Source organism: Cyprinus carpio, chromosome A9 (genome assembly GCF_018340385.1).
Source record: "Cyprinus carpio isolate SPL01 chromosome A9, ASM1834038v1, whole genome shotgun sequence".
In the NCBI taxonomy this organism is placed as follows: domain Eukaryota; kingdom Metazoa; phylum Chordata; class Actinopteri; order Cypriniformes; family Cyprinidae; genus Cyprinus; species Cyprinus carpio.
In genome coordinates, this window is record NC_056580.1 from 19818029 (window position 1) to 19830835 (window position 12807).

The 12807-nt window shown below is 36.3% G+C and overlaps 1 long non-coding RNA gene across 1 annotated transcript in view; it reads right to left on the reverse strand.

The window, feature by feature from the left end:
• Window positions 1–5044: 5044 nt before the first annotated feature.
• The window catches only part of LOC122146148, a 92757-nt gene continuing 84994 nt past the window's right edge, over window positions 5045–12807 (reverse strand). The window contains exons 2-4 of the long non-coding RNA XR_006160849.1: window positions 7686–7847; window positions 7367–7409; window positions 5045–5375 (exon numbers count right to left, since the gene is read on the reverse strand). This is a non-coding gene — a long non-coding RNA (uncharacterized LOC122146148). The remainder of the gene's footprint in view (window positions 5376–7366; window positions 7410–7685; window positions 7848–12807) is intronic.

Below are 12807 nucleotides of genomic sequence, written 5' to 3' on the forward strand. Positions count from 1 at the left end.
ATACTTGCAAGGGAGGACAGGCCTCTTCCAGGCAAAGTGTTCCACTTGCCAGTGTTTGTGTGTGAGAGCGTGTCTATGTGAATGTGACTATATCTTGCTGGGCCCAGATGTCCAGACCCCAGTAGGTTGGACAAACAGACTAAGATGATGTACTTACTCTTTGACAGAGAGCTGAGGAAAGAAAAAGAAATTGGTAACAATTTGCAAAAAGTTAAAATTCTTTCAAATTAGTTAATGCATTGGGTGTCATGAATTAATAATTTGTTAAAACTTTTATTAATCTATGTTGATAAAAAATTAACAGATGTACTATTGGTAGTGCTATTCATGTTTGTTCATAATAAATTGTCAAAAAGTTAATGCATAAAACTTCTGTAAATAATAATTAATGTATAGAATTAGAATGAACAGAATTTATGTAATGTATAGAAAAAATAACATATTTGAGTAATTTTAATTAAGAAATAAATGTAATGAATGTTTTATGTAATTGTTTTTCTATCTATCTATCTATCTATCTATCTATCTATCTATCTATCTATCTATCTATCTATCTATCTATCTATGTATAAACTATTGTTGATAATAATTAATCTTTCATTTTAAATTATTCACAAGTTATATTAAACTTTATTAAATATTAAAAAAAGTCAATTTTATAAATAATTATTGTTATTAATAATGATTTTTATTATTATTATTAACAATAAATTATATAAAAATGTTGTAGGTTGACAGAATGATAAATAGATAAACAGATAGAACAATATATACTTTTAAGAATTTTATTTTATTAGAATGCAATAATCTATAATCCATAGAATAACCCATCGAATGTTATTTTAAATTGTTAAAAGTGTTTCTTTTGTGTTAGTACAGCCTGCACACCTGGAATTGTTGTTTTGGGTTGACATTCACTAGATACAAAATTGTTTTTTGACATGACATTTATGTAGTGAGGGAAAGTAAATAATTTTTTACAGGTTTGTATGTGTATAGACCAATGCAAAATTTAATATAAATGTCCCGTATACTGCCTGCCACATATTCAGTCTACTGGAGATTATTATTTGTGCAAACATATGCACTCTTGCAAGCACACACACATATCTCAGCTGCCATATTGGCTGCTCCAAAGCCCTACTGTGTACATTTCAAATGATTCAATCGGATGAATGAACATATGCTCACCCCTGAATCATAAGTTAAATTATGCATGGCGTAATTTGATTTAATCAAGTTTATCGAGTTTGAAACAGAGCAAAATGCAATATGAAACAGACTTTTAATTTATGACCTTTCCTTCAAAATTTGTTTGCACCGGTCAATTAGGATGCATCATCTGTTCAAGTCAGAGCACTTTGGATTAAGCCAGTGAGGCCTTCCAGAAGTCCTAATCACAGTAAGATCGTTTCATTACCAGTGCTTCCACAGAGTTATTTGATTATTCTGTGTAATAAAATTAATGCTTACAGCTCACCTAATCCGTAATCATGCTGAAAATGAAACGTTTTAAACACATAATAATACACATGCCCTTATGTTTTAACTACAAAACACATTGTCAGTCATTCTGAGTAGACCTGCGGAGTTGGAGTGTGTTGGCAGATATTTACCCACAGTGCTTTGCCACACCACTCATTCATCTGCCACATTGTGATGCACGTTTGTGATGTTTACTACTAAATATTGATGGGCATCTGGTGTTCCGTTCATTCCCAATCAAAAATGAGCCACTCGGTGAAAGCGCTCCATCTTTCTCTCTCTCGCCCTTCTTCTATATGAGGGCAAGTCAGAAGTCAGTTGGCTTCACTATAAATCAACATACTGGCTAAAACATACCCTTTCCCTCATTTTCCAAGAATAAATGCCTTGAAGGCATGCTTTTTTGGCATGTCACTAGACACATATTAGCCGGACGGCTGGGAGGAGACAAATTAGTGCTCACCCAATATATTTGTTAGTTCAGAAGTGGGCAAAGAGTGCTGGATAGTGAAGTTCTCCTGCAGAGGAACAATTGTGACCTTGTTTGGTCTACAGTTTGAAATAGCAAGCACTCAGCACCTTGCTTTTAAAGCAAAGAGTGTTGAAAAAGAGGCGTTAGGCACAAGAGTCCAACTGTTCTTTAAGAAAGGAGACTGAAATCCAAGCACTGCTTTAATCATTTTTAACATTGTAATTTTTAAATACATTTTATATAATGCATCATAACATTTTAGTGCTTGATGGTTTTCCATGAATCTTTTTGACTGACTCATTAACAAGAACACTGAAAAAAGGTTCATAAAGAGTGAATCATGAATCAGATTTAAATCCAAATGCCAAATGCTTTAATAATTTTTATAAATTAAAATCTTTATGTTATGTTTTATGTTAGATTATTATATTCTTCAGCAGCTCGTAGCAAGAAGTAAAAGCCTCTGTGTGTGCATATGTGTGTGTACATATATGCGCGCACACACACACACACACACACACACACACACACACACACACACACACACACACACACACACACACACACACACACACACACACACACACACACACACAAACACAAATCCATTACAGTTAAAAAAGAAATGAATACCTATATTCTGCATGGAAGCCTTAAATGATTAAACATGACAGTTTGACTGGAAAAAAATATTAAGCAGCACAACTGTTTTCAACACTGATAATAAAAAGAAATGCACCAAATCAGCAAACTGATTTCTGAAGAATCATGTGATACTGAAGACTGGAGTAATGGCTGCTTAAAATTGTGCTTTGCCACCAAAAGAATAAATTACATTTTAAGTATATATTTTAAATAGAAATGGTCATTTTAATTTGTAATTTTTAAACAATATTACTGTTTTTGCTGTATTTTTGATCAAATAAATGCAGCTTGGGTGAGCATAAGATACTTTTTTTCTCCAAAAACAATAACAAAAAATCTGCATACTGTCATCTTCGTATATATTTCATATTATTCAGGGTTATGGTCATGGTCAAACTGAAAACATGTCAAGAGAGGGTTCACTATTAACCCTAAAAAAAGAGACTGCCAATGTGCAGAAGCATCTGTCAACTTGGCCAGGCTATTAATAAATTAAAACAGGACGTTGTCCTCTCTAAATTACACATGGCTGCCAGGTCTCTTGTTGTTGCAAGATGACACATTTATAAGTAAAATAAATCTAGACAGTGTGTGTGTGTATACTTGTGTGAGTGACACAGCCCCAGCTGTGGAGCAGGAAGAAACAGCTTTTTGCTGGGTGCAAATCAAAGTGACGAGAGCACAATAACCCACAGGTTTGAAATGATGAGGCTCTTTAGATTAGGGGAAAAAAAACAACAGTGTAATGGCGACCCTGCACATGGCTCTAATCGCTTCAAATGAAGTAATGAAGGAGACACCGGCGTTGCCAGATCTCCTCTCCTGTTCTGCAAGGTGCGTCGCTTGTTTGTGCGAATGTCTGGCAATTAAAAATAATTGGGAAGCAGGTTTGCCTCTAAATCTTCCAAGAGTGCCAGTTATGATCTAATGAAGCTTCATTAGCCATGCTGAAAGCTGAGAGCTCTGTATGACAACGGCAATTAGACAGGATCATAGGCAAAATCATTAAAAAATACTCTGGCTAAGATTAGCTTTTCACTTAATGACCAATTCATTAGCTAATTGATTTCTTATTAGTTACAGGCAAAAAAGCCTGTTTGGGCTTCTGTACAGCTAATTAACAGCATTTTACACCATTAGTCAATTGCCTAATTTTCAGGAAAACAACTTTTGAAAGGAGCATGGCTGAAAGGCAATGGGCCATTTGCTTCATTTTTTTTCTTTTCCTCAGTTTTGCTTGCTATCTTCTGCCATGCATGCGATCATTAATGTTTCTAATATTAAATGATAGCATTCGTGATCATGTGTCAACACTGTATCCCATGGCTCAGTCCACAAAGAAATGTTCTATAATGAGAGCTCTTATATATATATATTCTGAGCCAATTTATTAAGACTACAAAAATTACTTGGGAACCACTGGCTCCTGAAATGAAATATTTAGAAGCAAAGTTTTTTTTTTCAGTCTCTCAAATCTAATATATACATTAACCGTTCCAGGTTAATTTCGACTGGGACTTAAATGAACACTGCCTTGCGGTTCAGTAAGTGTGCCCTCAGTAATAGCTTTGAATGATTCACTCAAACCATTGAATCACAAGCAAGTGGTTCTCAACCACGGGGCCAGGACCCACTAGAAGGTCTCAGTAAACTACTAAGTTGGCCACAGAATGATTTAAAATAATTCAGTTGAAGGTAATATTAATATTAACACAATTGATATTGAGATTTTCAATTAATTAAAATGATCTAACCCAATTAACATGCTAAAACAACATAATATCACATAAAATCAGAAAACAGTCGCCCCTAAATAACATTTTTTTTTTTTTTTTTTTTTTTTACAGTTTATGTTTATTTAAAAAGCACCTATGTCATAATTATAGCATAGATTCTAGTGGAAATAGCTTATATAGGGAGGATTCCATAGAAAAATCTGCTGGACAACAAGAGGCCTTCGAGTCAAAAAAGGTTCAGAACTACTGTTCACATCTTTAAACACTTTGACTGACTCATTACAAAGAATTGGTTCCTAGGAATCATATGTTCATGAATCGGACATCCCAGCTTGCGCTGTGTTCTTTGTTGTGTGAATGGCAAAACTGACACACTCAAATAAAAATACATTTAACAAATTATTACTGCAAATATGTATTTTTCTGTTGTATTTGTGATCATGGACCCTTTTCATGGACTATGATGACGCATTTCCATAGTTATTAACACAATATTGTGTAGGTGTTTCTAACACAAAGTCTGATGGAATTATGGCAAATGGCATCTTTTTCTCTTCTAACCAACATAATATCTCAATATTTTTTCATCTTTCGTAATGTCAAAAACTATTGTGTTTATCTAACTTACTTCTGCTTAGTTGGATAAACTTCTGCTTCTGAGAACCCCGGGAAAAGGACCCATTTTACTCTCAGTCTGGAGCCCCGTCGTATCCTCAAGCAACTAAAAAGCTTAAGTTTAAGGCACATCATTAGCTGTCGCTGTGTGATTATGGCCACAGACCTTACCTTTTTTTTCCCCACTTACTACAGATGTCAGCTTTTGTTATGAGCACATGTAAAATGAATCACCTTTTATGACAGCTTGAATATACACAGCCTCAGGAAAACAGCAGCATGTACACTGACAGGTGGTCTGATTGAAGGGCAGTAGTATCCTCTAACACCTAACAAGGTTGTCCAGTCCACATCTCTGTGGTGTGGGGAAGTAAAGTGAAGACTCAGAATTCATTGGTCTCTAACAGGGGGTGGCTAGGCGGCTGAAACAAAAGGAGACATGTTGGAGATGAGAGGCAGTCATTTGGCCCTACAAAACCTGGGTCCTCTCCAACAGACACTGCCCTAAGGTACTTCCTGATTGTTGCAACTGTTACAATGAGCTCCACACAAATAATAATAATAATAATATATAGTACTTATAGTTGCATATAAGTAACATAGAAGTTGCATATAGTACTTATTTAAAATACAAAAACAATACAACACGGTGATAATAAAAAGCAATAATAATAGTCAAACATAGTTTATATTTCATAGATATTGTATTTTACATTATAATTATTATTATTAATAACAAAAATAATAATACTTAAAACAGTTTGCACTGCATATTTAGACTGTTGTCAACAATGATGCTTTTGTATTATTACCAGGTATTAGAACCTGGTTTGGACAAACATGAGGAAGAGTAAATAATGACAGGATTTTCATTTCTGGGTGAACTATTCCCTGAATGTCTTTTATGTCTGTTCTATCTGTCTGTTTGCCAGTGTTTCAGTTAGGTTGGTTGTACTGAAGGGTCAGCGTTTGTGTGCTGGAGAGCTCCTGATCTTTGTCCAGTGCCGGTTCTGTTAGTGGTTGAATAGCTTGGCCCAGGGGGATGGGGGACGGGGGGTATTGGGACACTGCGTGACAGATGGGGGTGACTAACTCTGCTGAGGGACTTGTCTACAGATGGTGTGCCTCCCTTCTCCCTTTCCTTACTCAGTCCCTCCCCCCTTCCATCAAAACCCTCAGGCTGCAAGCAGAGAGAGAGAGAGAGAGAGAGAAACCTGAAGAACCGCTCGCCTCACCTTGGCAGTGCTGGCCATTTCCAGCGCCTCTTCATCAGCCATGGCACTCTGCGGCCCATCATGAGATGGGTAGATAATGAGTACATAAATCACCCTCAACAAACGGACGCAGTCCACATCTTTAGCTAAAGCTAAAGCTAAAAAATGCTGCTGTTTTGAAACAGCTTTTAATTGCATGATTGATCGATTGCAGGATGCGGCATAAAAGCTTGTCTGTATTCATGCTAAATGAGTCGGCCATGTCCGAAAGACACTAGAGACCCAGAGACTGAAAATATAATGTGGACGGCATACATTTAACCGCTCATTTACTGTAAGTGAAATCCTGCCAGTCTACTTTCAGGGGGATGGTTGAGCAGGATGAAAATGATACATGTCCGCATTAAGCAAATTAATGTGTGCTATCAGCAACTGCGAGCAAGCTAGGTCTTCAGCTTTGACCACAAGATACAACCACCCCTCGATCCCCTCATAGATTATTTTCTCAACACATGCAATGAGCCGAGCTTCTAAACTACACTGCAGGCGGAATGACCTCATAAACATGAACAAATGTGTTATTTTCTTTGTCTGCCAGAAGTAGCTGTGAGAAGAGTTTATATACTCCACATAGAACAGCCTAATTAAGACTGCTTGCAAAGGGAATATGTATCTTGGGAGTATGTCTTGCTTTTTTTATATATTTAATTTAAATTACAAATAATTTGGGCACAAAATCTCTATGAGCACTTGTAGAAAGTCAGCTAAACTAGACTGTGTAGCCTTTTAGCACTGAGGTTGACAACATTTCTTGAACCAGGGACCCACAACCAGACTCTTAACCAGTTAAACTAGAACTTTTTTTTTTTTAGTAGCATTATATAGTACTTACATTAGTAAAAATGCTGTGATATAACGAAGTATAGCAACAGATCTTTGCTTCTGTATTGTGATGTGTATTCGAATGAATGGATATCTGAAAAAATAAAATGTATGGGGACTTGATTCAGTCCATTAGTTGTTAATCGGGCGGAGGCTGATCTGAATGAGAGCTTGCAGTGGATTGTAAAAAGGGGCAGAGTTTAAGCAGACTAAATAATTGGAGAAATCATATTATGACATTTTGATTAGAAATTACAAGCTCATGCACAGATCAATATGGTAACTTGGTAAGATTTAAGATCAATAAACTGGCCTACCTTTACATCCGTTGCCATATCCTGAATTCATCATGCCACTGTACTGTCAGACAGAGAAAGAAATATACATTTATTTAATAATAATTTTACCTCAAGAAAAACAAACAAACCAACAAAAGATTAAGTAAGAGTTTGTTTCTTAGACAAACTGCTGACCTCAAGTCCAAACCCATGGTTTCAGCATCTTAGGCTTGGAAATGATTTTGCATTACAGGGTTTGGTCCAGCTGGTTTTGAACTGTTAATTCTGGTTGGGTGCTAGTCTAACCATTATAACCATGCTGTTTACCAGCAGAACTTGAATAGTAAAGATTCTTTACCAGGGCAGTCTTGCTGATTAAGCTAGTTAAGAAGCCTGATGGGACCACCAACACACCAGCAGCAGAGACAGCATTCGTTCCCCATTAGAATGATCATCCCAACATCTCCAGACTTCCACAAACATCTGAGCTTCCACAGATGACAGTCAGCATGGTGCTTATCTGTGAATGGGAGGATGAAATGCCACATTGTGCATCTTTCATAAATTCTTTTTCATAGTATTGATTTGAGCTTATTGTGCTGAGGCATTTTATTTCCCATGAGTCCCAAGCTATTAACTCTGATATGATCAGGAAAGATCCTCTTACTCAAATTCCCTTGTCACATCTTGGCTGGCAAGCTACATGCATGCTTGACCTCCGACAGATACACAGTTGTTGCCATGTAGATCGTGGTTTACAAACACATCTCATTACAGCCGCCTGAAGATCTACTTCATGGTGCACTGAGTCAGATATACTGACTGCAGAGTAAAGAATTGGTGTAGAAACAATTTTTGCTCAGAAATTACTAGTAAATTTCACAACATATTACAAAGGAACGGCAAATAACACATTGAATTAAAATGAAATTTTTAAGAAGAAAAACTAAAAGAGTATTTTCTTGTAAAACATATTCAATCTTTTTTTGCAGTGCAAGATGGGTGGATTTTTTTAGCATTCAATTATATGATAAAGTGAATATTACTTAAGTGTGAAGCTGTTCAGAATCTTTCAGAATGTCATCAAAGATAACAGTTCATACATAACTTGCAAGACTATAGTGTTTGGACAGTATAACGTCATAAAAATAAAAACAGTTTTATATTCTTTTCTTAAGAATTTAAGGGCATTGCTTCATGACTTTAAAAACTTGTCTTTCCTACAGAGCTACTCACACCCAGCTGTCCATATTGTCTTATCCTCAAATAGACTCTTAACTCCCTCCTTTCTGGTCTCCTTGCAAGTGCTAAACGGCTAGTCCAAAATGCTGCTGCCTGATCTGGATTGAAATTCTCATGTTTCAGCTCTGCACAGTCTCCTCATAAGCTTCAGGGGTGATGTTAGAATCAAATCTAAAATGTAGTCTCTGACCAACAATGCAGCCAATTGTTTGGCTCTGTTATCAGCACACTACGATAAAAACAAACTCCTCAAACTGGCTGCTACAATCAGCTGTATTCAGAATAAAAAGCCAGGAAGAGCTTGTTCGGGCTGGGATTGAAGAGGTGGAGGGCTCGGGGCGGTAGGTTTGTCAGAGTACTCTGTGGATTATTATGTTTCAAGGATAAAGTCAATTTAATACCATCAGCCTATGGGAAGAAAGCAGCAGGGAAAAGCAAGAGAAAAATGTGGTCTCATGCTTCAGGGTTTCAACACTCAGGACCTTTGGCTTTAAGCCATAATTTTGTTGATAATCAATTTTTGGACATGTCTCGCTTCAACAGTTTTAAACACACAAACAAATGTACTAGACTGAAATAAATTCAGGACCTACATGTCACAGATCTGAGGTATTATCAGTACTCATCTGTATATAAACAGTGATTTTAAATACACAGAATCTGCAGATATAGTACAAATAGATAAATGATTATGTGTAAGAAAAAGATGAAAGAGAATGAACATTTTTTTAACCTTGTATATCTTTTTTTCTGAGGTTAAATGCAAACTACAGCAAGTGTTACGAGAGACATGAGGAAGCCTGTTAGGGTTAACTATGCCTCATTATCTTCCCTACATGCATGCCTGTGCATAACACTCAAAACTGTCTGCCACTGGGGGTTGGCCATTGCACTTAATTGGGGCTTTAAACCCTGAAGTAATCAGCACGGCTCAAAACAACACCAAATAGCCACCATTTTTAATATGAATTTTGAATGCATTGGTCTTGCGAACATAAGGGATTAATCTGAGTGAATGAGCAAGTTCAAACGCTGTTATGGCATTTGTCAGAGTAAGTCTGGACTTCCCGCAGAAAGGTCTTGGGTCTCCTTTCCCCTCCACTTTATTAACAAGCTGCCTAACTGAGTGCTGCTTGAAGAATCACGGCACACATATAGCTCAGCTGAAAGCAGGGACTGATTCACTGGCTGAATGATTAAATGGCCTGCTGCCAATATCGACACAAATTTTACATCACAGCTCTTTGCTTTACTTTTAAGGGGCCACATGGTTCAGGGCTCTCTCGAATGGCACCAAACTTAATAAAGCTGTTTATTTGCTAATAATGTGTCAAAAGCTAATCAAAGGTAGAAGAGGAGGATGAACTTTACCATCACACAATTACAAGCAGTAAGGCATAATTGCATTTACGTTTTGCATAACTGGAAGCAGGATCCTGCCTGCTGTCTCTGCAGTCTGATTAAGGGGATGCAAATAATTCAGAGCAATTATTTCTTAAAGTGACAGTATGCAGCCACCTGCCTGCTTTTGACATTAACTGAATGTGGCTAAATAAAAATTCAGGAGCTGCTGTAGAGCGCAAACTGATGTACGAATTATTTACATGTGTTGAGATATATATTTTGTGTTTATTTCCAAAAAGGAAATTTGTGTGTTTTTTTTCTTCGACTAAGACAGTAATGTCATACATTTTCATGCACATCGCCGGTGGCTTCAGATGTAAAATTGTTATCGACATTTCACTTGACGATTTATTTATTTCTTTACAACCCAGATACAGACTGTAATCCATCAACCTGTCCGACCCTAATTCGGTCACTTCCAGTGAAACCTTTTAGAGCTTAATTGTGATTTAATTGTGTCCGCTCTCCCCTTAAAGTCATACCAGAAAACATGTGAGCAAGATAAGAAATTATAAAAATATGCCTACGCAGAAACATATACAACATGTAAAAAGAGAATATACGGGGCGGGTAAAACGTGATAAAATAATGACTGACTGAATTTATTCGTTTTCTACACAGTGATTTTAAGTAGCCTAACAGTTTATTTGTTTGCGCTGTTTATTCTGCTGTTGTAATGGGGTATTTATATTGTACTGTGTTGTGTTTAATGCTGGTAGCAAAACAAAAAGCTTGTAAGTGCATTCTTTCTTGGCCAATAAACTTCTCCCAAACAAGCGGCACCAAATCCACGAGGTACCCTACGTTTCCCGATCGAATAGTCCAATTCTGAGAGAGAGAGAGAGAGAGAGAGAGAGAGAGAGAGAGAGAGAGAGATTGGAAACATAATTCCTGCGCCTTTAAGAATTGTCTGCTACTAAACTTCAGCGACACTAGTGAGGCAGAGTAAGAACATCCTGACTTGTCGATTTGCTCACGTATGTATAGCATAGGCCTATATATCGATCCCCTGGAGGCTGCTGTTGATTGTGAACCGCACTTGGCTAGGTGGGGTACAAACTCATTTTAAAACATCTGCACCAGCCTTGAAGTCCAAAATCCGTTAAAGTGAGCTACATTTTTTAAAAGGCCTCCTAGAAGGTATCACAGCAGAAACGCTGAAAATATTAAGGCCTGCCGTCTGCTCTAAGCTATAATAAAAACTGAGAAAGGAGTAATCCAACTTCATAAACAGCGGTGTTTCAGCTTAGCCAACGCTATCTCACGACCAATTCGTACGTATTTTACGAGGTGGCTAATTCGTACGAATTTGTACGACCTCACTCGTACGATTTCGTACGATTTGGCTAGACCCCACTGACGGGTAGGTTTAGGGGCGGGGTTTGGTGTAGGTCATTCGTACAAATTCATACGAATGTGCAACTCGTAAAATACGTACGATTTGACAAAAATCGTATGAATTTGTACGAGTGTGGTCGTACTAATTCGTACGAATTAGCCACCTCGTAAAATATGTACGAATTGCCGTGAGATCGGGCTGGCTTAGCCTACTCTTGGACTCTCCCGGAATCAAAGGTGCACCTGACACACTTTATCCTTCCCTTGACGTGACCCTACAAACGAGTTTCCATCCACCATCATTGCTTAAATACAGCCAACACTACTGCGCAAAAATAGTACCTTAGAAGAGTGACAACAGTTTGAATTATGAGAATATGAATTATATTATATGATTTTTTTTTTCAGGATAAAAATAGATAAATAAAAATTAGAAGAACAAAAACAACAAAAAAATCTCATTTATGCTTTCTAATGCTCGTTTGGGAGAAAAATTATTTCTTTAAATGAAAACAGAGATGAGAAAAAAATGTTATACGTTAGAAAAATATTCAAATATGGGGCTGCAGTCTTAAATGAGGATGGATTTAATAAATAAAGCGCTATCAAACACGTCATCTGTGAGGTTTACATGAGCGATTTCACACCACGGTGCTCAATATTCACAGGGGATCATATAACATCCTTTTGATTCTGCCTTTTTTATTCTCGCCTTGCACTGATCCGTGCATGCGATAACATCATAGCACCATATCCGAGTCTTATGCATTTTTAAAATAACCACACTAGAAACGAATGCTCATGATTATGTCACTTATGGATTTATCGATTATATCTTTAAGAATTCAAAAAGCTATTAAAATTATTAAAAAAATTATTAAAAATGTTGAGAGCATATTTAGTACCCCTTTTGAAATAAAGCCAAAAATATAAAGATAAACATACGCCTTGCCTATTTTTATATACAATGTTATTAAGATCATAGGTACAGTAAAATGACTTGAATGATATGTTGTGCAACTGCGACATATAGGCTATAAAACAATTATTGCAAAGGCGTATGGTCAGCTTGTGCTACAATCACACTAACTGTTTTCGTATCTTTATACGTGGGTTTAAAATATTTATAAAAGTTTTAAATGTTTTATATGTATTTGAATGTTTACAATTTGGGATAAAAACAATGTTTTTAAATTGTTTAATAAAATCCCCTTTTCTAATAAAAGAAAAGCACGTGGGACAATTATAGCCAACTTGAATAGCTATAAACTGTACGAAAGCGGCAAGTTTACGATATAATTTATACCAGTAATACCTTAAAGTATTATAATTAACATTATATTAAAATGTATTAATGTAATGTAAAATTCTATATTGCAATATAATAAATTAATATAAAAACGTGCAATGAATACTTCTTAAAAATACTTTATTTAGGCTACTTATAGCCTATTTTTGATTAATTGGCTATAGGCTATATCCGACAAACTAGCTTA